The sequence below is a fragment of the Rosa rugosa genome, chromosome 3, assembly GCF_958449725.1.
Source record: "Rosa rugosa chromosome 3, drRosRugo1.1, whole genome shotgun sequence".
NCBI lineage: Eukaryota > Viridiplantae > Streptophyta > Magnoliopsida > Rosales > Rosaceae > Rosa > Rosa rugosa.
This window is the reverse complement of record NC_084822.1, coordinates 31993758-32018359: the sequence shown is the minus strand read 5'-3', so window position 1 is coordinate 32018359 and position 24602 is coordinate 31993758. Positions and strand designations below refer to the sequence as shown.

Genomic DNA, 24602 nt, shown 5'->3' with positions numbered 1-24602 from the left:
TAGTTATATGGACCAATTTCTCTAAATTAAAACCACTGAATTTAGCATTCAATTAAGATCTACAAATATTAAAAAAAAAAATTACCTTTGAAAAGATCTCATGATTTCAATGACAAAATTTATGTGGAATAGATTTCTATTAATGTTGAGAAAATAATTATTTTAATTTTTTTTTTCTTCTAATGGGTAATATAGGGGATTTCAAAGCCAGAGGAAAATCCGATCTCAAGCTTGATGAAGGATCAAGTATGTACTAAGAGCTGTGGAGTGAAGTTTCCTGCATAAGTTATGCAGCATAACCAGTACTGCCTCTACAATTGAGTGCAAGCTGTTCAATGTACTATTTGGATCGTGCAGTAGCACGAGTTGAGAATAACAACTTAGTAGCAATGGAATAAAGATGCATGTAGGGGCATCCGAAGCTGTTTGTATAACTAGTTTTTGTAAACCTTAAGAATGGAATGAAATATATGGGATAAACACGTGTTTTGTCTTTGTATCATCTTTAATCAATTACTCAATCTGGTTTTTATCTGTGTTTAAATTTTGTTTCTGTATTGCCAATAAGATTGGCTCAAGGAGGGTGGGACAATTATATTCATTAAGATTAGACTACATTAAGAGCTCGGTGTCCTCCAATATAACCAAAAAAAAAAAAATATTGTTCCAGTATTTATCTTTCACAGCACATTGTCACTTTTTTTTCTATTTTGAGTTAAATCGGGTAAATGCAAGTAAATTGAAATGAAAAAATTTGTACTTGCAAGAACTAAACAAGTATATATGTTTACCACTTAATACTAAATATTGATAAAAATGACTGCATTGCGTAACTGAGATAATTGTAAGTCCAGATTGTATTCAGAACATAACGAAAGACCAACTGGAATAAATGAGTGAAACACAGACCAAAAAATGGGGGGGGGGGGGGGGGGGGGGGGGGGGACTGAGAATCTCATATTAGGAATCACTTGTGCTGATCAATTAATACACAGGGCAGAGGGTTTAGGAAAAAAATTTCATTGGTTAATTGTTTGCAGATGACAGTCTAATTTAGAAAACAAAGATTCAGGAGGCTCTAAGTCTTGAACTTCAAGACAGAAGATTAATTATGAGAAATCAGTTGTTACTTTGAGTCTAATGTTGCAACACATGCATCTCAAGCCGGCATTCAATCCTGCTAGGATTACAAATGCTGCCTTTTCGTGAAGATGGATATGGCAGTCCGCAGTAAAAAGATTTTTAAGGTTGATATCATGATTGCTTGGATAAATCACTTGGTAAGTTGGCAAAAGTAAATATCTTTTGAAGATCGGTAAGGCATTTCTGATCAAAGCATTAATAGCCCAGGAACTACCAACTTCTTGAGTGTGTTTTAAGCTTCTAGTTGGGTGTACAGAAAGCTTCTTCAGTCAAAAATTGTAAAACCATATATACATGCTCACAACATATGCGCATCAACTTGACAACAATCACAAAAGAACTAAAATTTACCTTCAGCAATCATAGGCATGGATTCCATCTTCTGCAGCTGCACAACAATGATCACTTCAAGATGGCCTTCTGTTACTTACCAACTTGCTTCTCAATGAACAGAACAATATGCAAAACGTGGTGGTAACAGGGACCAAGTTCATCTATTTATATAGGATAGTTAACCCTTAGATTCCTTCCATTAAGGTAATTCTTAAGGGACAAGTCTCCTAATTAGAATCCTAATGTATCACAATCTTGTAGCCTTTCTTGTAGACTAAGCAATGGATTACTATCCTTAATGAATTGATACACTGCTTCAATATTAAGTTACTAGTATTGATTTACAGTTTGTATCCATGTTAAACTAGGATTGATATTAAGCTAATCATCATATACATTATGATAATTTGTGACAAGTCCACATTTGATTCTTACAATCTCCCCCTTGGACTGACACATATTATACTTGATGATTTGCACCAGATAATATCAAAACTAATTTAACTTACCAAAGTGCGCGCCAGATAACAAACTTGAATCAAAATTCCATTCCAACATGGTCAGATCACAGTTACTTATGCAGAGCAAGAAACAATATACATTTTAACAAAAATGCACAGTTTCAAAACCACTAACACAAGCTTCTGCAATCCACATATGTCCAACCAGAAGTGATACAATATATGTTAATGTGTATCAACAAGTAAACATATATTAGGTCCTGCTTTATGTTTCTAAAACCAGAAACTCAAGCAAATTTACTGAACACTGATGGCTTAAGATTGTTGCTTGAACCATAACATCATGCTATACATGATTTAAGCCATCTGATAGCAAGTATAACTTTAAGTACAAAATCGACAATTTTCAGAACATTCAATAAAAACTGCAGCAATAACCAAAATCTGAAAATACCTCAAGAAATTTTATTGATAATAATAAACTGTCTCTACAACCAAGTTGTGATAGATAAACTGGAAGTCTACAACTCAAGGAAATATAAGAACTCAGAAACCTTAGAAATTTAAATTGCTCCAACTGGACTAACTCTCTACTGAACCTAAGCATCTAGATTAGCTAAAACTCCAATGCTTGCTGTATGCTTCTGGAATGCTGCTTCTAACAAGGCCTTGGTGAACGGGTATGCTAGCTGTGAATTCGTGTCAATGCTCAAAACAGCTATTTCACCATGTTTTACCCTTTCTCTAACACTGTAATACTTTAAATCAATATGCTTGGAATTATTTGATCTTTTATTGTTCTTGCTAAAGAAAATTGCAGCCTCATTCTCACAATAAATCACAAGTGTGTCAGCCACAATGTGACTCAATACTTTGGTCTGCATGAGAAAATTCCTAATCCAAAGTCCTTCACACACAGTTTCATATACTGCAATAAATTCAGCTTGCATAGTAGAAGTTGAAACAAGAGTTTGCTTCATGGTTTTCCAAGCAATAGCACCTCCTGCAAGCATGAACACATATCCACAAGTCGACTTCTTGGAGTCTGGATAATTTCCTGCAAAATCAAAGTATGAAAATCCAATGAGTTTCAGATCCTCCACTTGCCTATACACTAGCATGTAATTCTTGGTTCTCTGCAGGTACCTCAACACTTTCTTCCCAGCTACCCAATGTTCATGGCCTGGATTAGACTGGAATCTTGACAAAATCCCTACTGCAAAAGACAAGTTTGGCCTAGTGCAGACTTGTGCATACATGAGACTTCCTACAAGTCTGGCATAAGGCTCTGACTCCATATTCTCCTTCTCAATATCATTTTTGGGATTTTGCTTCTTGGTCAATTTATCTCCTTTGGACATGGGAACTTCTCCAGCTGCACACTTCTCCATACCAAACCTCTTTAAAATTTTGGTAACATAATTCTGTTGAGACAATCCAAGCAGTCTCTGTGCTCTATCTCTTTTAATCTCGATACCTCTCTACATTGCCATTTGCATCTCTTTTGGTTTTGAAAACCCATTTACAACCTATAGGTTTCTGTTTGGGGTCAGGTTTCACTAATTCCCAAACTGCATTTTGGCTCATGGAATCAATTTCTGCTTCCATTGCTAGCTGCCATTGATGAGATTCACTACTTTCAATGGCCTGATTAAACGTAGTTGGATCATTGTCCTCTGCACAGTCCATTTCAATTTCTGCTTCTTGCAGATAAATAATGTAGTCACTCTCTTCCCCCCCATAAGTTGGTTTTCTTGCTCTCTGTGATCTTCTAGGTTGAGGATTGTCAGGATTAGGTTGAGCTACAGGTACTTGATCAGTTACTTGACCAGTTACAAGTACTTGATCAGGTACTTGATCAATTACTTGGTCAGTTACTTGACCAGTTACAGGTACTTGATCAAGTTTATTCAAGCTAGGATTATAAATCCTAGCTTCTGCATGGCATCCCCAAACATGGCAGTGATGAAGACTAGGTTTCCTGCCACACCAAAGCTCAAAAGCAGTCTTTTCTATGGCTTTACTAGGTGTCCTGTTGCAAATATAATTTGCAGTTTTTAAAGCCTCATCCCACAGAAATTTAGGCAAACCAGTTGCACACATCATGCATCTAACCATGTTCAAAAGAGTCCTATTCTTTCTCTCTGCAACACCATTCTGTTGTGGGTTATAAGGTGTTGTATATTGAGCTTTAATTCCATTGTTTTGCAAAAACAAGGCAACTGGACCCTTTTGTTGGCCGGATTCAGTGTACTTGCCATAGAACTCACCACCTCTATCTGATCTCACTGTTTTGATTTTCTTTTCTAGTTGATTTTCTACCTCAGACTTAAAGATTTGAAAGGCTTTCAATGCTTGTGCCTTTTCTGAAAGTAGATAAACATAACTGTATCTAGAAAAATCATCAATGAATGTGATAAAATACACATTCCCACAGATAGTTTGATGCCTAAATGGTCCACATATATCAGTGTGTATGAGTTCTAATAAATTTTGGCTTCTATATGCAGTCTTCTTTCTGGTATTAGTTATTTTTCCCTTAAAGCATTCCACACAGTCTGTTAGATCAGAAAAATCAAGTTCATTTAGGATGTTGTTTTTCACCAAAATTTTCAGTCTCTCTTTTGAAACATGGCTGAGTCTTCTATGCCATAAAAATGCAGACTTTTCATTTAGTTTGGTTCTTTTAACACCTGTTAAAGTGCTAGTACTGTTAGTGTTATTTTCAACAAGTAAAATTTCTTGTTGAGCCATTGAACAATTTATCTGTAAATAATCATTCATAATAACACCAGAACCAATTTGAACAGAATTTTTAGAAATAAGAATTCCATTACTATCCATAACAAGTCTACAACCAGATTTTACTAAAAGAGAAACTGAAACAAAATTCCTTCTCATGGAAGGTACATAAAAAACATTGTCCAGAACTAACAATTTTCCTAATCCTAAATCGAGCTTTAAGATTCCAATAGCCTTGACTGCCACTCTCATGCCATTGCCCACACACAGGTTCACTTCATCACTTTTTGGGATTCTCCTTCTTATGAATCCCTGCAAAGAATTAGTAATATGAATAGGTGAGCCTGAATCTATCCACCAAGACTGTGGTTCAACATTTATAAGATTAATTTCTAAAGAAAAAACTGTATTAGAAAAAATCTTACCCTTTTTGGCTAACCAGTTCTTATAGCCAGTGCAGTCCTTTTTCATGTGTCCTACTCTTTTGCAAAAGTAGCACTTGAACCTAAATGGCCTGTTTTCCTTGGCCACTGCAGTTGTTGAACTCTTAGTTATGGCTTTGATAGGCTTCAACTTGTTATGGGCCTTTTTCCTTTTAGGCTTCTCTATGAGGTTTATGGATGTAGCAGGTTCCTTTTCTTCCTTGATCCTAGCTTCCTCATCCACACAGATGGATATAAGTTCATCTAGAGTCCAATTTCCCTTTTAAGAATTGTAACTGGTTCTAAGATGACTAAAACTATTAGGTAGGGAATACAGTGCATAATGCACTACCTGCTCATCCCTAACTCCCATCAAGAGCTCCCTGAGTCTGCCATTTATATTGATCATCTTCATAATATGCTCTCTAACTCCCCTTGAACCCATGTACTTCAAATCATGAAACTCCTTGGTTAGCCTAGCTGCTTCTACTTTTTCACTTTCTTTAAACTTAGCACCTATGAGTTCCAAAAAATCTGATGCTAGCTCAGGCTCTTCTATACTTCGCCTGACAGTCTTGGATCTATGCCACTTCTTGTAAAGATCAGTTTCTTTCTTGGTGCTCTTTTCATTCAACTCTGCAGGCTTATCCTCAGTAAAGCAATAGTCTATATTCTCACGCATTCCCATATAGTTCTCTACAGAATCTAGCCAAGCTCTATAGTTGGTTCCAGTTAGCATCAAGACACTGTTCAAGTTCATGTAAGAGTTACCTAAGGAGTAAAACAAAATTCATGTGAGTTCTCAATTTGTAAAGAAAATAACTTTAAGTTTTCTGTGTTTTATTTAACTTTAAGCAACCAAAACAAAAAACATACAGAAAACCTAAACAATCCATACTTACATGCCAGTCCATAACCAAAAACAATGTTAAGCAACACTTTTGAGCAGAAGCATAATATCCTGGAGTTCTTTATCAATATGCCATGTTTAATGAAAATAAGTTATTCAAAGAAATTTATCCACATCTTTAAACAGAAGAAAATTTTCTAAGTATCCAAATATATTTCCATTAAGGGAAAATTTTGCAAACAGTACACCAAGTAAAGGTCACTAATAATTCTTATACATAAAGTTCCAAACCAAACATTTCGGTACACGAAATCTAAAACTCGACCCACTGATGTACACGACGTCAATTTTTGACACCAAAATGTCCATTATGCCCTCAGTTCTTTTTTTTTTGTTATAATTTTTTTTTTCTGTTATTTTTTTTCCTTCATTTTTTCTATTATTTTTTTTCTCTGTTATTTTTTTTTTCTTCCTTCGTTTTTTTTTTCCTTCGTTTTTATCTCTTTCTTTCTTTTCACATGACTACATATTGGCTGAGTTACAAATATAAGCTGTAGGACCATAAATCTCACCAATTGGAGGGCAAGGGCGGCGTTGGAAGCGAGGGAGTGAGCGTGGAGGTGAGGAAGGCGGCGTTGGAAGCAAGGGAGTGAGCCCGGAAGAAGGAAGAAGAAAGAGATAAAAACGAAGGAAAAAAAAAACAGAAAAAACGAAGAAAAAAAAAATAACAGAAAAAAAAATTTATTAAAAAAAAAAGAATTGAGGGCATAATGGACATTTTGGTGTCAAAAATTGACGTCGTGTACTGATAGTGGGTCGAGTTTCAGATTTCGTGTACTGAAATGTTTGGTTTGGAACTTTATGTATAAGAATTATTAGTGGTCTTTACTTCGTGTACTGTTTGCGAAATTTTCCCTTCCATTAAACATGCATACTGCTATCTTGTATTCTAAAACCACACTTGACCATTTCTTTGGAAGATAAAAGCACAGTTTTAGAACACAAGACACAATTTCAGTTGTCACGCCCCTGATTTTTAACACAAATAAAAATCGATATACAATCCCATAATTATACATGCGTGATCGTTCAGTCATCAATATCAAATACCTGGAAACTTTTTCCCTTTAAAGGGAAAATTTCAAGAAGAGTACATGAAGTATTGGCCATTCTAACCTTTCGTGAATCAACTTTTGTTAAAATCAAAACGGTACATCAAGTTCAAATTTCTACCCAATTTGAGTACATGCCGTTACGGGTTCCGTTAGTGAGTGTACTTTCTGTCAAATTTTTAGGGGCAAATAAGTCAAAACGATAGAAAGCCCTTTTTATTAATTTTTTTTTAACTAAAACAAACATATTATTTCTCCCTTTCACCACTTCCTTTCCCAAACCCCCAACACCCATCTATCTCTTCCTCTCCTCTCCACGACCCACCACCCCCATCCCCCATCCCCCATCCCCCATCCCCCAGGCTTCAAATCTTCTGTCCCCATGCCATTTCCCTATCCCCTTCCCTGTCTCCCTATCAAATATTGACACGTGGCATTTGTGTCTCCTCCCTAGCCAGCCTCTAACCCAACTCTAACATACCCTCTCCCCTTCCCATTCCGATTCATCCCCCCCTCCCTTCTTCTTCTCTCTCTCTCTCTCTCATCACCAACCTACCTCCTGCTTCTGCTTCTTCTCATCATCTTCATCTTCAAACCAACAAAAACCCACATCATTGAACCCAGCTGCTTATATTACTTGTTTTCCCACCATCATCACATACATACATACTTTTTCTTTTTTTGAACAATTAACTGCCATCAGATTCTCTGATCATTTCCTCCATTTTATACGGTGAAAAGCCAAACATCCATTATCCTATTCCAAAAAAAAAAAAAAAATCCGAGACTTGTTCCGGATACATCAAACATTCAAACGTGATATGGATAGATCTAAGATCATCTCTGCAGCTCCATCATAAGAGCAAAGTCCTCCCGCAGCTCCGAGGAGGAAGACGACGCCCGGGCTTGTGGTTGGATGGCAGGGGATCCGAGGAGGAAGACGACGTCGTTCCGGAGCCAAAGGACGGTGGGTCGGAGCGGGAAAAGGCGGAGCGGTCTTCTTAGAGCGGAAGAGGCGTTTGGGGCTGAGGCTGTTGATTTTCATGGGCTTCATGGCTGAAGATGAAGATAAAGATGATGAGAAGATGCAGAAGCAGGAGGCAGGTTGGTGATGAAAGAGAGAAAGAGAGAAGAAGAAGAATAAGAAGAAGAAGAAGAAGGGGAGAGTGGGGGGGGGGGGAGAATGGGAATGGGAAGGAGAGAGGATCAGAGGAAGGTGGAGGAGATGTGGTGGTCGCGGTCATGGAGGAAGAGAAAGGGGTTGGGTCTGGGGTGGGGGGGGGGGACAGAGAGAGAGATGTGGTGGTCGCGGCCATGGAGGAAGAGAAAGGGGTTGGGTCTGTGGGGGGGGGGGAGTGAGAGAGAGATAGATAGAGAGAGAGAGAGAGAGAGAGAGAGAAACTATCAAAATACTATATTACCCTTTAACAAATGAATAATTACATAAGGCTAACGGAAAATATGACGGCATGTACCAAACTTGGGTAGAAATTTGAACTTGATGTACCGTTTTGATTTTAACAAAAGTTGATTCACGAAAGGTTAGAATGACCAATACTTCATGTACTCTTCTTGAAATTTTCCCCCTTTAAACTATCCACATATTGATGCCCTGAACCCACTATGCCAATATTGACCCGCTCCACAGAGTCATAGATTACATAAGCTTACGAATTAAATTGTCAACAACAAAATAATAAGTAAATATCACTACACCAATTTTTCAATCAGACAACACATATCAGACGACAGCAAACATTTTAACTGTCGTCTGAAATAATCAGACGACAGCAAGAAATATTCTGTCGTCTAAGTTTTCGAATCCAACATCAGTTTTTTCTTGGCTCTTGTGCAAAAGCATTTCAGACAATGGTTGATTTTTTTGATGTTGTCTGACTGACTCGATTTAGACAACAGTTATTACATGATGTTGTCCAAGGTTCATTTATACAATGGTTGATAAAAGATGTTGTCTGATTGTTTTTAATCAGACAACAGTTATTACTTCTCTGTTGTGCAATTACCATTAATACAATGGTTGAAAAAGATGTCGTCTGATTGTTTTGATTCACACAACAGTTTTTCAGTTGTCTATTGTGCAACTCTCTTTTAGACAATATACTGAAATTGCTGTTGTCTGAGTTTTAGGGTTCAATAGTTTGTTTAGCCCGCCTAATTTTTTGGTCGAAAGTTAAACTTCCCACTTTTTCTTCCCACACATATTAGCACTGCAATTTTGCTCGGCCTGCCTCTATTTTTTAGTTGACCTCTCTCTCTCTCTCTCACTGTGCATCTCTTCCCACCGAGACCCTCTCATTCTCTCAGCAACGTCGTCGCCGTCATCTCTCCCCAAACCCCCCAACCTAGCCTCTGTCCCTAGACGCCTCCGACCCCCTTCACAATGCCATTAAGGAGCTCCAGCGTCGCCATCGCACCGATGTTGCGTGTGCCTTGCAGCACCACCAGCCCAGCGACCACGCGAACGACCTTCATCAATGGTAGAGCCTCCGGTATGCTCGCTACCTGAGTCATTCAACCCATCGATATCATCAAGGTGAGTGTTGAAATTCATCAAGATTGTAATTTTTGTGAGATTTGGATTGGACCCATGATTCCAACTCGGGTCTTTGAGCTTAAAGTTGGTTTTATTTTTATTTTTATTTTTTTTTATGGGTTTCATATCTATGATTTGTGGGTCTATTTCGGTTTGGTTTCTGGTCAAAGTAGTAGTTAATCTGTTCTTTTTCTGGTTTCTAGTTTCCCTAAGTTTCGTCGTCATGGCCTCCAAGAGCATCTTGAAGGAGCTTAAGGATTTGCACAAGGATCCTCCCACTTCCTTCAGCACAGGTACACTCAAAGATTTATTATTTAGAAACTAAATTTAGGTGTTCCTAGCATACCCAACAAATCTAATGCTGAGTTTTACCATTATTGTGTAATCCCCTGGACTCTGTCTCTCTTGCCCAATATTTTGCAGTATAGATGATATTTTTATAATTTATCTTGTGTTTTGTAAAATGGTGTTACAGATTGCCATGAATATGATGATGGAACCGAAGTTGACGGGAAAGGCATTGGATGTAAGGTTCTTGAAAAAGTAAAAGACACATATAGTGTGGGCTGGAAAACAAGGATTTTGCTTATGATGGAGAGAAGAGCTTGTTTACTGTTGGGCAGCTCCCTCATAAAAAACTTGATTTCACAGTAGTACTGGATGACATATCATCAAGCAGGTACATATATGTGGATCATGGTGTATCTCTGCTGCTTTCTATTTGCTTCTGGATATTAGCTCAGTGGTTATTTTGCATACAGGTCTAGGACCAATGGGGGATCTGGGGGCAGTTACTCCCTAGAAGAGAGTCAGGGCGATAGGAAGAGAGTCAAGCAGTCATTTCAATCCAAAACAATAAAGGTACAGGTCAACTTTGCTGCTAAAATCCCAATGCAAGCAATCGAGAATGCCTTGCGAGGTCAGGACTCTGACCATTTTCAGGAAGCAGTTAGAGTTCTTGACATCATTATAAGGCAGAATGCCGCAAAGCAGTAAGTACCCAAGTGGTATATAAATCCTCAGTCATTCTGCTCTTATTTTTGGTGTATCATAATTTGGTTTCTCTCCAGGGGTTGTCTCCTTGTTCGGCAATCTTTTTTCCATAACAACCCGAGGAACTTCATAGAATTGGGAGGAGGGGTGTTAGGCTGCAGGGGTTTTCATTCAAGCTTCCGGGCCACGCAAGGCAGCCTATCCCTGAATATGGGTTAGTTTCTAAAAGACTGAAGGCTTGGCTTTCTTTGTTGTTCTACTTAGCTAATCACTATCCTTGTTGGAATATAGATGTGTCCACTACAATGATTGTAAAACCTGGTCCTGTTTTGAATTTCCTCATAGAGAACCAGAATGTCAAAACTCCTTACCAGATTGATTGGATTAAGGTAACGGTGGTCTCCTTAATTGTTGAGATTTCATTCATGTGACATTTTTCATGATTTAAGCTGCTTTCTTTCATAATAGGCTAAGAGGATGCTAAAAAATCTAAAGGTTGAGACCTATGCTTCCAAGATGGAGTACAAAATCACTGGATTGAGCGATAAACCCTGCAAACAGCAGATGTAAGCTCTTTCTACCTTCATCTGTGGCATGCCATTTTAAAATAGTAGTAGCATCTCACATTTGGTTTTTGATATAGTATTTACTTGTATTCCCTGCAAATTCTGTAATATATATTTTACCCTTCTTTATTTGTTTCTAGGTTCTTTTTGAAATCAAAAGGAGGACAGGATGGAGATGGAGAAGAGATCACTGTTTATGAATACTTTGCCCAGCATAAGCACATGCAGTTACGCGATTCAGCAGATTTTCCCTGCATCAATGTTGGAAAACCAAAGAAACCTTCTTACTTTCCCCTAGAGGTGATATATTATCTTCAAATATATAATGTTAAAATGAATACCCTAGTTAACTAATAATTCATCCATTCCTCTGTAACTTTGTAATTTGGTTTCCTTGCAACGCTATACCAAGGCTTTATCCAATCTCCAAAGGGCTTCACTAGTGGAGAAGTCTCGGCAGAAACCCCAGGAGCGAATGTCAACTTTGCGTGATGTGAGTTCTGCCCTCCACATGATATATAGAGTAATCTTTATGCTTAAACTTGCTGAGATATGAACTTTATATATGTTCTCTCTCAGGCACTGAAGAGTAGTAAATATGAGGCTGACATGATGCTTCAGTCTTCTGGAATATCGATTGGTACAGAATTTATGCAGGTTGAAGGCCGTGTTTTGTCAGCCCCAAGGGTAAAGCATTCTACAGTCATTTTTGTTTCCTTTATAATTGATCTGGCTGAGTGTGTTTTGGATGCTCATTTCCTATATTTATTGACAGTTGGCACAGTTGAAAGTGGGAAATGGAGAGGATTTTTCTCCTCGGAATGGGAGATGGAATTTCAACAATAAGGTGCTATATCTTTCATGATTCTTCTGCTTCACCAGTATCAAATGTTGAAACATTTCGGATAAATTTAACTCAGTTACCCATGTGTAGAAATTAGTAGAACCTGTAAAACTAGAGGGCTGGGCTGTTGTAAATTTCTCTACTCGCTGTGACATTCGCTTCCTGGTCAACACTATGATAAAGTGTGGAGACATGAAAGGAATTGTATGTGAGATCCATTTATCTGAATTGTACCCTAAGGTTTTTCTGCTGGTTATTTGTTATTCTAATATATTTTTTTTGTTGTAGTCCATCAGCCCTCCGTTTGATGTGTTTGAAGAAAATATTCAGAATAGACGTGAGTCAGCTCTGAGTAGAGTAGAAAAGATGTTTGAATACATAAAGTCCAAACTTCCAGGACCACCGCAGTTTTTGTTATGCATTCTTCCAGAGAGGAAGAATTCTGACATATGGTTAGATCATAATTCTTTTCTTCTATTATTGATCTCAACACATAGGAACTTGGGATGTGTGTATTAACGATTCCCTCAACTTAAGGTCCATGGAAAAGGAAAAACCTTTCAGACGTTGGGATTGTAACACAGTGTATTGCACCTACTAAAGTGAATGATCAATACATCACAAATGTGCTCCTAAAAATTAATGCAAAGGTAAGTTACAATGACATCAATTGTTTGAGTTTAATCATTTATGTAGCAATCTTGATTTTCTTTGTTTTATCTGCCCATATGCAGCTTGGCGGAATCAACTCCTTGCTAATGGTGGAGCATTCTCCTTCTCTGCCCTTGGTATCCAAGTCCCCCACTCTGATTTTAGGGATGGATGTGTCACATGGCTCACCTGGGCGTTCCGATGTGCCTTCTATTGCAGCGGTAACATTTTTTTCTTCTTGACTGCACATTACATGCTATAGTTTTTTCTCCACTGCACATTACATTAGTTTTTCCCATAAATTTTACTACTATTGCATATTTCACATTCTCTTAGATAGTCTGTTGCTGTATTATATATGTTAACAATTTACATATTAAAAATGGGAATTTTGTAGGTGGTCAGTTCCAGGAAATGGCCTTTGATTTCTCGTTACCGAGCTGCAGTTCGTACTCAATCACCAAAAGTAGAAATGATTGCTAATCTGTTCAAGCCTGTGTCTAATAAAGAGGACCAAGGCATAATCAAGTTGGCTCCTATCTCCTCCTATACTCTGCCACTTTGATTTTTTTGTGAATGTATAATTATACAAACCTTACTATTGCGGTATGAAATTGTTTACATAGATTCTGCTCTTCTGCTGGCATCCTCATTATCACCACAAAGTGTTCTTCAAGACTTGGTTGGTTTCAATATTTCACTAAATGTTGTTAGACAACTAGTTCTGTTGATGTAATGACTTTGTTGGATATATAGATGAATGTATCGGATTTTTACATGAATGAATGTGTTTTGGATGTGATGTCATTTTGAATGTATATCAGACCATTCAATCCAGCTAAAAACTATTGTGCAATAATTGATCATCACAAAATGCCTAACAAAAACTGTTGTATGAGCCATATAACTATAATACTATAAGGACTAAAAGAACGAGAAAGTCATTGTCCAGCAAAACAACAAACAACAGTTTTTTGGAGAAATCTATAGTATCAGTAATGGATGGACAATGGGATTTGCAAGTACATATTGTCTGACTAAGCCTTCAGACAACAGCAAGCATATAAGCCCCTGTTGTCTGGCACAGCCTTCAGACAACAGCAAGCATATAAGCCCCTGTTGTCTGGCACAACATTCTGACAACAGTAAGTATATAAGCCGCTGTTGTTTTTATTGGTGTTCAGACAACATACAGCATAGTAGTCGCTGTTGTAGTAAACTTTATCAGACGACAGTTTTTTGGTATTGTCTGATCCATGTATCAGACGGCATTGAGATAGACAACAGCAAAGTATATAATCAGACGACAGTGAAAAACTGTCGTCTGATTGAAAAATTGGTGTAGTTAATGCTCCTCAGAGCCTACTACAAGCGGAAGTCTTAACAACGGTAAAGTCACAAAATTTGCTTCCTACCGAAATGCTGCCAGCACGGCACCTCAGCTTCAGCCACGATTACCCTGACCTGCAGGATTAACCCCTACACCATTCCATTGAATAGTGCACCGGGTTGCCACACAACAAACCCGGTAAACTTATGAAAGCTCGTATGAGTAAACTCAAAACCACAAAGCAAAACACATTTCTTAAGTCACCACAACCTAAACAACGATAAGCGCACATCTCACACCTACAACCATCAATTCCATATCGTGTTTACATAAGTCAACTGGTGACTAAAGCCTCATGCTCAGATCCTTAATCCTAGCATCCAATTACACAAATTTCAGTCAAACAAGACTTCCTCAAGCAATGTTTGACGCCATCCTAACGCCCTATGGCGAATTCCAGAATCACACTCATTCCCTCCCCACTGGAATCCTTTGTCATTAACATGACATCAAAGGTGAAAAGCAATGAATCACCTTCCTATCCTCACCACAGAGTACTATTCGTCACCACTATGGCCCTTAAGATAAATCAAACCATCAATCAATGAAATCAAGAAAGAAACAAGGCAATCACAATTCAAGTAGCAAGCAAAACAATTCATAGTAACCCCTGCATATAATTTAGTTCAGGAGGTCACACTAAGTCAAGCAATTCAAGTCAAAGTAGTCATCGTAGGTAATCCCGACTATCACAGCAGTCTTCTCGATTATTGTTAACTTAATAACAATTCAGCTCCGCTACTGAGCAGTCATCACACTGATCATCGCACAGATTCCACCGGTCATCACGCAGATATTCATCATCCTACTGATCATCACACAGATTCTGAGGGTCATCACACAGATAGCAATTGTCCAGCTGATCATCACACAGATATCAATAGTCCAGCTGATCATCACATAGATATCTATAGTCTAGCTGATCATCACACAGATATCAATAGTCCAGCTGATCATCACACAGATTTCGCCTGTCATCACACAGATATCAATCATCACAAAGATTCATCACACTGATTTCAATGATTCATTACACAAATATTACTACACAAGCTTCATATGGCAATCATCACAAAGATTCATCACACTGATTTCAACGATTCATTACACAAGCTTTACATGGCAATCATCACAAAGATTCATCACACTGATTTCAACGATTCATTACACAAATATTCCTACACAAGCTTTACCATATCTTAAATCTCACTTAAGACGGTCATATTAGACCCATGGTATCTCAACACATGATATTGTACAATCACAACTCAATACACAATGAACACAGGTAGTAATCATCCAACTCATCACACAGATTCCACCAATACATATATATCACGCAAATATATATATATGTGGTCATCCACTCAGGAATGCCACTAATACCACTATAGTTACAGTTAATCCCATAACTCCAAGACAATATGGTAACTAGTCTCATAACGAATATCGTGAGATTTACTCACCTTGAAACTCCCGTTGCGTCTTCAATATATAACAACGCAGCCAATCCACAACATAACCGTCCAAAAATACTTCGTCCAGTACCTAATCACATACGGTTTCAACTTAGTAACAATTCACAAACGATTTAAGTCTGAAACCCCTGCTTTGAACTAAAATCCCCAAAGTGGCACCAATCGAGGAGAAACCACATCCGAGACCTCCCAAAGTCTCCGGGATACTTCCACGATCGATATGTCCAAACCACAAGTCGATCGGAAGCTCGAATCCTCACGGATCGAATAAATCCACCGGTATGAAACAGTAAAAATCATAACAAATCCATTCGAACTCCAAAATTTATCTATTATATATCGAAACGCTCGTATCAACGAGTAGAACATATATAATACCAAAAACAGTTCCTTACATGGCCGGAAAGCCACCAGAACGCCGCCACAGGCGGTGGCGCACCGCCGTCGGCCAAAACTCCCAACATCAAAAAGTTTCATCTAAGCATGCTTGTGAATTTTCATAACTAGCTTGAAGTCAGAAAACAAGCATAAAGGGTCGAAAACTACCTCACAAGCTTTGGATTTTTGCTCAATCCGAGTTGAACGATTTCCACGTAAATCGATCCAAACAAACACCATAGATCGATTCAGAAGGCCCCCACGAAGCCAAGGAAGGAAACTTGAAGCCGTGCCATCGCCGGAGCTACGTTTTCCGGTCGGGTCAGTCTGTGCGCCACTATTCACGTCTGCGATATCCACTGTTCGGTGAACCACCATGCAAACCAACACCACAGAACAAAGCACGAGGCTGGTCTGAGTTAGTTTCGGCTTGTCTCGTCGCCGGAGGTGGCCGGAGGTGAGAGAACCAGTCGGGTCGGGTCGGCGGGTTTCCGTCGGGTCTGGGTTGCACGGAGGAGAGAGAACAGAGAGAAAAGGGTTTCCGGAAATGGCAAATGGGACTTATGAAATTATTTTCGGAAATTCCTTATTTATACCAAAATGGAAACTTCTTCCAATGGCCATAACTTGTTCATACGAACTCCGATTTTAGCATTCCACATGTCCACGAACTCACATCGACGCGCTCTACCTTTCGTGAAGGAAGTTTTCGGAGAATCCCAATGTATAAAAAGTCAACCTTTGCACCCCCTTAAAACCGTACTTTTCAAATAATTAATTCGTCTGAAACACTTCCGCTCGGTCCACGAGCCACGAAACCGTCCTATAACCACAATTTAGATTCCGGAAAATCCTCGGAAAATAATGACGAATTTCCCGGGTACTACATTCTACCCTCCTTAAAGAAATTTCGTCCCTAAATTTACACGTACCACGCCAGTACGGATAAATCATGCTTAAATCCAATTCTCAATCCCCAACAAAAATTGCCCTCAGTACGAAGCCTCCACACGACATTGAGATAGTCAACCATACAGAATGAAATTCAACCACCAATAATGGTCGCACTCGCTCCTTGAGTGATCCATGTGCATTTAGGAACAGCCTCCACATCTCAACTCACCACCTACCTTGCAAAATCATGGATATGGGTACCCCACCTAGTATCGTCACCCTGGTACATTCTACCATTCCACTTGGTGGTAATCCAATTATTTCATGAATCTCTTTCCTATGCACCACACCAAAATTTGCTAACTATAGCATTCACACATACTACACAAGAATTCAGAATCATGTCATCAACAATATCTGCATCAACACATCGATAACGCTACACTAGCATTCCTAGAATTGAAATGACAGCATCACTTCAACTCAATGATCAATACACAATTTATTTCACGAAACCAACTCCTACAACAAGTTCTACCATAAAAGTAATGGTGCATGCATTCATCACACACAGTGTCCTACCGCTTCAAAACACATTTTGGATAGGGTTTAGCCTAAATCAATCCACGCATAATTCATCACATGGTATTGTACACACACACACAGGGTTGCAAAGAATTTCAACTACCACAAAAGTGGAATATGCAACACGCAATAGACAATGCCCAACGATCACTCCCTCCCAAAAAGATACCACACACAAGGGTCTAACTATAGACGTCAGGCAAACCCATCACTACACTAGGACAAGGAGATGCGGTACTCTACTATCACACTTCATCTACACAGAATTAATTTCAAGTAGACAAGCACTTCATCTACACAAGATTAAATTCAAGCAGACAAGGTACCTTGCACCCCTGCATTCTGCTGGCCAATAGCAACCACCCTCGCATGTCCCTGAGGATGTTGCCTCTGCTGATTCCTCTGTCTCATACCCCGAGGTCGGGTACACTCATTGGCCAAATGCCCTACTTGTCCTCAATTATAACATGACCTAGGTTTTGGCTTCAAACACTGCCTCGCCATATGGCCCATTTCCTTGCAGTTATAACATGTTAAGGGTGCCACCTGCCCGTCAGGTGCAACCCCAGCAGGTGCAGCTGCCAATCTACCTGGATCCTGCTGATGAGTCCTCTGCCTCTTCCAGAAACCACCCTAATTATCTGTCCCTTCATTGCTCCCAATAATTGCCTTTCCCTTCCTTCGGGAGTCCCTCTCAGCCGACTCCTGCTCTTGGAAAGTCAGGTTCTCCTGCTCAATGGCCATAGCCTTAGAAAAAATGAGCTCCACAGTCCTTAGTTCCAGAACAGCGACATCGCGCCGGATCGAAGCATTCAGTCCCCATTGAAACTTCATAGCTAAGCTCTCAGCATCCATCTGCCTCACAAAGCGATACAACCTTGAGAACTCAGCCTCATAATCTCTCACACTCTTACTCCCTTGGACTAACGAGATGAATTCCCTTTCCAACTGCTCCCTCACCGAAGGCGGAAAATACTTCTTCCTTAACAGTTCCACAAACTCATCCCAGGTCATGGTGGACACATCCATAACTCTCTATGTGCCGCTCCACCATACCCGTGCATCGCCTTGGAGCATAAACGCCGCAATCTTTCTCTTCTCAATGTCGTCGCAGACGACCATCTCGAAGTAGGTCCTCATGTTCTCGATCCATTGATTTGCCAACATGTGATCCGTACCTCCCTGAAATGGAACTCCTCCCAACCTCGAAATCTCCTTTGCCAACTTCAACAAACAAGTGGGATCTACAACATCCACAACCTCCACAACAGGTGGAACAGGCAGCTCAACATTCGATGCCTCGATATCATTCTCAAACATCTGCTCAACAGGAGGGATCCTACCCCTACCTCGAGCTCTACCCCTGCCTCTGGGTCTACCTCGCCCCTAGCTCGGCCTCCTTGTGAATCCATCACCTAAGGAGCATAACAACCTGGGATTAATACTTGTACAACTTCCAACTACAAGTATGAGTCAACGTTATGACTAAATCAACCACATCACTACGTCAGAAGATACAATTCTATCCCCTACGTAAACAAGAGTTAAATCTAAAGGCCCTCACTCCTCAAAAGATTATAACTCCTAGAAGCTACCTTAAGCTCCTACACTTTGTTCACTGAGCCAACACTACCCTGAAGACTCACATTCCAACATTCACTGCATATGTCATGCCCCAAATTTTGAATAAAGAAATTCAAATCCGAAACGCGAGAACAAACACTTTAAAAAATACATAGAAAAATTTTCATTTAAATCAAGCAACTAAACAAACTGAGCTAACAATGTCAATACCGACTCGTTCTTTAGAGTCACATATTACATTACAAATAGTTTACAAATCAAACTGAATGACAATTCAATAAGTAAACACACCCACCACAACTCACTACACAGCGGAAGACTTAAAACTAAGAGTACCATTTGACGTCCGCGCTACCCAACATACACCTCAGCTTCGACGACGATTAATCGATATTCTAACCTGCACAAAAACTCCTACACCATAGAATAGTGCACTGGGATTGAACAAAACAAACCCGGTAAGCTTTTTAAGCCCGTATGAGTAAACTCTCACGTCACGCATGCTTATAATTTCTCAACTCGTGAGATAATTAAAGCAACAATATTTAATTCCACAAAATACATGCTTTCACCTTCTTAGCCTAACAAAAACAATATGCAATTATCACAACAAAAACGTCAAGTTCAAATTAATCAATATCATGCTCAATAATTTCAACCCAACTAAAACCCACATGCTCTGTCTCTCAATTCATTTTATCTCACTTCCCACAATCTCCAACTATACAAATAACTCCTAATATTTTAAACATTTTACGTCCTCACAATCTATCAGATCAACATTCCTTTGCCTCAACGGCACAACCACGAAATCATACTCATTTCCCTCAACATAACGTGGTTGCCAAAATCATGTCATCCCAACTCATTTTCCAATCACTACAGATCACAACCCACAACTGTACCCACAATAAGAATTAAGCAAAATTAGTAATCCCTGCATAGAAACTTAGTTCAGGAGACCACATGAAAACAAACAAAAGAATTCATAGTAATCCCTGCATAGAAACTTAGTTCAGGAGATCACATTAAAAGCAAACAATAGAAATCATATAAATCCCTGCATAGAGTTTAGTTCAGGAATTTACATTAAAACAAACAATTCAAAAAGCGGTAATCCCTGCATATAACTTAGTTCAGGAGATTACAATTAAATCAAACAATAAAATGAAAAGGAAAATCAATAAGGAAGTCAAACAACTCACACTAAAATCAATGATCACCCATCAACTCCCAATATTATCTCAACTCACACCCTAATATAAAATCAAGTCCCTCCTCAGACAACAAAAGAAAGCATACACTCGAAACTCTCTTTTAAAAACATGTACCCTTGAGTGCCATAACACAAAGTTATCCCCCAAGAAGTACAACTGCAGACAGACTAGAGCTCTAACTGAATCGTAACCTGTCACCTCGGCCGAGGTTCAGCCTTACGATATCTTTACACCCAGGTTTACCACTGTAACCTTAAGACTTCAGACCTTTCGGCCCTCAGAATAAAACTCAGGTTTACCACTGTAACTTTCAGACTTCAGACCTTTCGGCCCTCAGAATAAAACATTTAAAGAAATCCCACACGACTCACAAATGTCACACCACAACTCCAAATCACTCTTTTATCAATATAGATCATCAAAAGTCTACATATCACAATGCCACACCATCCAGATATATATATCACGTAAATATATATATACGTAGTCATCCACTTGTAGTGACCGGGAGGGGGTCCCACAGCGCCGCGACTCCGAGCCAATGAGGAATCGACATGTCACGAATGGCATCTCGATAGCTCATCAACCCGAAACCGCAAGGCCTTTTGAGTTTAGGTTGTTGGTTTACAAAATACTTTCTTGGACAACTCATTCTAGCAACCTAACAACATATTTTTAGAGGCGGAATTCAAAGTGGGCTAAAGGATTTGGGCTTGCGATCGGAGCTCAATTTGGAAAATAAAACAGATCACTAAGTAACTAAAAGTATGGGAGACGCGCCCCAGGGTTACGGGTCTCCCGGAATTTTTGTAAACGAGTAGGAAATAAATAAAAAGTAAATAAACAAGCTACTACAAAATCCGGTTAAGGACCAAAACCTTCTTTTGATAAAACTAAAGAGAAACGCGCCAAGCCGTGCCATGTGCCTCCCCTGTACGCTTCCCGACCACATGCTCGAAACCTGCACACTATAGTAGGGGTGAGCTTTCGTCCTCGCATGCCCAATAGGGGCCGACCCAACCATGCTAGGTTTGAAAAATAATATACTTGAAAATATTTACTACATAATATTGTGCACGTTTATCGAAAAATACTTTAAGTAAAGAGGCAACCACAAACATTTGTTTTCTTTCAAAAAGCATATGCAGTATGCTTCACACAATTTGGAGCTCCGAGATACTTACCTGCCGGCTAAAGTAAAATAAATCAGTGACCGATCTGGTTCGTCCTGAGTAAGAGAACCAGCCAACTACTTTGTAGTCCTTGTGACTACAAGTAGCGAAAGTGTCCATTTCCTGGCTCTGAGTCTCCTATGACTGGTTCACTGTCTGTACTTACCTTTCCCCGACAAACATAGGAGCACAGCCCCCTCCGGAGGTTCACGGTTATCGACACCGTGGGATCCCTAGGAATCAACGCGTCTAGGTCCCATTCACTTTCAGGTCACAAACATACAAAGGGTACAGTATCTCAACATGCAAGTCTAGCCTCGGTTTTCGCAATCAACAATTATCAGCTCTGAAAACACATGTATCACGAGGCATCGACTGATGAACAACCAAAAACGTTCTTGCAGGCAACATACTATCATAGTATAGCATTCCACATATACTGAAAAGCCTCTAACAAGGAAGGGACAGCTCACCCTACCTGGAATTGGAGTGCTCGTCCACATTCGGGTTCGTTCCCGACTTTCGATCATGTGTCCAAATCCAAGTGCACACACTCGAGTCCTTTAACAAAAACTGAATTCGATAAGTATTCAATTCATAACTCATTTGCTTAATTTCTTTATGAGTTATCAATTTAACTTGAATCGATATTTAATGGTAACCATTCCCGAACAATTCACTTAACGTAGTAAGCTCATTCGGGAGATGGTGATCACACTTCTTTCCATGTTAAAATTTTGGTCAACCGGTTTGACCTTATTTTATTTAGCTTTTAAACCTTAAGCGATTAAATAACAACCACCATTCCCAAATAATCCAAATGATATAGCATTTAAATCATTTGGAATATGGTGACCATACTTGACCCATTCACCTTCATTTGTTTAACATTTTTACTTCAAGGAAACAAACGATAATTACCACTCCCGATGGATTACAATTTTGGGATATGGTAGTTTAAAGTACTTCACTTGTAATTTACTTCATTTATCGGAGTCCAATATCCCAATTCCACTTAATCATATAAAGGTTACGGTTTCCACTACCAATTTCCACTCTCAATTCTCTTAGTTTCCTTATTACTAGCTTCTTAAAGAGCTCACCAAATTAACCATTCTTTGTCCACCTTGCATTACTACCTCTCCAAAATTTATAACAAACTCACTTCTTTAATTAAACAAAGCCAATCCTCAATTTGCAATAAGCTAACTCACATTCGTTCATTCAAGCCAAGTTTCCAACAAAAATCGGTTTCTTATTTAATTAAGCATTAACCATTCAAGCAGCATAACCGGGTTTCATTTCAAAATACAATTACTACACCAAATCCCGTAGCTTGTCAGAGACCAATACTTACCACTCCTTCTTTTCCAAAATAGAAATCAATTCGTAGTAGCTGCATTCCCCCAATCGACAACCGTTTTGGAACACCTAACGAGCATAACAAAAATCAGCAATCCAGCTCCTAACCAAATTCATATCCAAACATGGAGTTCAGGACCCTTACCTTAATCCATTTTCAATGGAGACAGACCCAACACTTCTCTTCTCCAAAACCTTCAAAAATGCAGATCCCTCAAACCTCAAGTCTCCATCTCCACAACAGAACAACAACTTATTTAATTAATCTCAAAGTCCAAACAACAATTAAACTCACTATTCAAAAGCTTGGTTTCTTACCCTATATCAGTTCTGCCGAAACCACAACCACTCCATAACATACGGCTCCTTGCAGTCCTTCTGGATTCTTCATCATCCCAACAAGAACTCAAATCAAAACCAAGACCAGAAGCTTCACTTTCCGATCTGAATTCCATTATTACCTCAAGCCCAGAAAACCCAAGGTTAGAAAACCGACTTCTTTCTGAATTGAAATTCAAATAGCCAACGAACGGGCTAGAGGACGTCTTACCAGAACAAGGGATTAAGTCAGCGGTATACACGGCGGAGCTATGGCGGTCTACGCGCCAGCGGCGGCGCGTGTAGCGCGTACGGTGGCCCTAGTCGGAATCGGAGGTCGGCGTCTCGGGAACAGGTGGGTAGTGAGGCGCTGATTACACCTATGGAGGTAGTTTAGCTCGATTTGGACTGGAGGTTGGAGAACGAAGGCATGCAGAGCTAGCTACGAGTTCCGGCGAGCTCGTACGGTGGTTTTCTTGCTTCAAGACTTAAGGCATGGTCTCCTTAGGGCTTGGTGCTTCATTTTTTGGTAGCGATAGTCAGGATTGATGGCTGGAAATCAGAGGATTAGGTGAGGCAGCAATGTCGCGGATTGGGTGGTCGCGGGTGGAGGCCGGAGGCGGTGCATGTCGACGGCGAGCCTCGGGTTAGGGTCAGTTTTGGGCGCTGCATCGATTGGTGGAGGCGGTGTGGTGAGATGGTGGCCGGAAATGGTGCTTTCCGGTGATGGCAGAGGGAGTGTGAGAGGAAGAGAGTGTTCGGGGAAAGAGAGAGAGGACGCGGCCGAGAGGGAGAGGAAGGAGAGAATTTAGGGTTTTGGGTTCTTAAGTTCCTATTTATACTTGTGTGTTGTAAAATGTCGAATTTGCCCTTCTGACGAGCTATGCGATTCTCCTGGCTGATTACTTCCGAGTTTTGGACTTGTAACTTTTCTTTTATTCATTTTTCGTCGACAACACCATTTTTAAATCCTCGACTTCACCTTAAGTCCAAAACTCAATTTGCTTAAAGATGAATTCATCTCTTTGTAAAATAACTCCGACAATCTTTTATCTCGTTAACACTTGGCGATCTTTTAGGCCCAAAAGGAAGACTTTGGCCCAAACTCAGATTATAAGGTCCAAATCGTGATCTCGAGACCAAAATAATCTACAAAGTCATTTCCTCCACTTAAATCACCTTGCGGAAAAATCATATTGGCGAAAAATTACCTTCTAAAAATTAAACAAAATTTTCGGGGGCTCACACCACTCAGGGATGTAACTAATACAAACTATAGTTTTATAAATTAACTACTCGAAAATCACTTTATATCAAAACCTTGTTTTAACTTACCCATGAATCGTTGTCGATCAAGTTCATATATTTTAAAACAAATAATTTATTTTGATGAATATGATTTTGCATACTAACAATTAAATCTACTAAATTAAACAAAACTAATTTATCGACCGAAACACCGTGAGATTTACTCACCTCAAATCCAGCTGCGTCTTCAATACAGCCCAAAATCACAATCACAACCGTCCGCCCAACCAAAACCGTCAATCACC

General features: G+C 39.4%; 1 long non-coding RNA gene and 1 pseudogene across 1 annotated transcript; one reads left to right on the top strand and one right to left on the bottom strand.

The window, feature by feature from the left end:
* Window positions 1–9590: 9590 nt before the first annotated feature.
* LOC133739484 (protein argonaute 4A-like) lies at window positions 9591–13306 on the top strand (annotated as a pseudogene).
* Window positions 13307–22726: 9420 nt separating this feature from the next.
* LOC133741365 (uncharacterized) lies at window positions 22727–23833 on the bottom strand. The gene is made up of 4 exons (XR_009861848.1): window positions 23282–23833; window positions 23050–23192; window positions 22877–22964; window positions 22727–22800 (listed from the first exon to the last, which is right to left on the bottom strand). It is a non-coding gene; the product is annotated as an uncharacterized LOC133741365 (long non-coding RNA).
* Window positions 23834–24602: the final 769 nt, after the last annotated feature.